Source organism: Asparagus officinalis, chromosome 10 (assembly GCF_001876935.1).
Source record: "Asparagus officinalis chromosome 10, Aspof.V1, whole genome shotgun sequence".
Classification (NCBI taxonomy): Eukaryota; Viridiplantae; Streptophyta; class Magnoliopsida; order Asparagales; family Asparagaceae; genus Asparagus; species Asparagus officinalis.
In genome coordinates, this window is record NC_033803.1 from 24,510,263 (window position 1) to 24,510,525 (window position 263).

Below are 263 nucleotides of genomic sequence, written 5' to 3' on the forward strand. Positions count from 1 at the left end.
GGCCTGTATTTATAGGCTTCGGCTGGGGGGTTTTCAGATAAGAATGAGTGATTTGGCCTTATCTTTAGTTAATAAAGACCTAATCACGTTTGTGGATGATATCAAGTCAGTTGGGAATGCCTGTAATAGATAAATCCTGAGAAAACAGCAGAAAACCGTCAAAAACCCGTCCAGGGGTCGAAATAGCGCGACAGGTTTTGCTGACCAACGGGGAGCGCGGGTCGGCGTGGTCTGACCCGCGCTTGCGCGGGTCAGACGGATAT